This window comes from Myodes glareolus, chromosome 3 (assembly GCF_982192425.1).
Source record: "Myodes glareolus chromosome 3, mMyoGla1.1, whole genome shotgun sequence".
Classification (NCBI taxonomy): domain Eukaryota; kingdom Metazoa; phylum Chordata; class Mammalia; order Rodentia; family Cricetidae; genus Myodes; species Myodes glareolus.
In genome coordinates, this window is record NC_142028.1 from 92,519,140 (window position 1) to 92,520,257 (window position 1,118).

A 1,118-nucleotide genomic window follows, 5' to 3' on the forward strand; every position below is an offset into this window, starting at 1 on the left:
CTGTCTTTGAACTCACAGAGATCCTCCTGTCTCTGCCTCCCCAGTGCTGGGATTAAAGGTGTATGCTACCACACCTTGAACTCACAGAGATCTGTCTCTGCCTCCCAGGCATTGGGATTAAAGGCGTGTACTACCACACCTTGAGGTCACAGGTCAATCTACCTCTACCCCTTGAAGTCACAGAGGTCAATATGCCTCTGCCTCCCAGGCATTGGGATTAAAGGTGTGTACCACCACACCCAACTACTCTCTTTCTTTCCTTTTAACTTTAAGAACTTTAACTTTTAGCCTGCATATACACACTGTAAACCATTTAGAGGTTTTCTTCATCTTTGAATCTCTCTTTACAGTTTATCTCTCTTTTTCTGACCACATGAGCCTTTAATTTACAAAGCAATATGGAAAGCCATGGCTTTGACAGCTAGATCCAGCTCATTCCTTAGCTTTCCAGACTCATAGCTGAGATACCAGCCACAGCTGTGTTCACTGCCACAACTTGTCGTGTTTCAAGGTCCTTGCTAGCAAACAAGCTGCATCATTCTGCTTACAGACCACACTCAGTCGGACTGCCTGCCTGCAAGAGTCAGAGTTTGTCCTGGCAGGACAGCCCAGAAAGCCGGCATTTTAAAACGGCACAGCTTTTTTCCTGCTACAGCTGAAAACTGAAAAACAGCTATTCATCAACACCATGTAAGTGTTTTGTAACAGGACCTTTTAAAAGAGCTGCAAGGTTTTGCAGCTGAAGCTGAGTCAGGAAGCCTCCCTTAGATGAGAGTGCTTGCTTGCCTCTAGCAAACAGAGCAGACCTGAGAAATTGCTGCTACCAACAAAACATGCTTTATTCTATTCTTTCCCAAGCTTTCTCAAGCTTTCTGTGGATTCAGTTATCCACGTGGGCACCATATGTAGCATGAGGGCCAGCTTGTTGGGGTTTCTGTCCCGCCCAGTACCCCAACAAGCCAGCAAGTCCCAAGGAAAATCACACACAAGACTCCATAAGGTTATAAACTGATTGGCCCATTAGGTCAGGCTACTTATTAGTTCTTATAACTTATCTTAACCCATTATTCTGATCTATGTTAGCCATAATGGCTCCGTACCTTTCTCATTGTGACAGC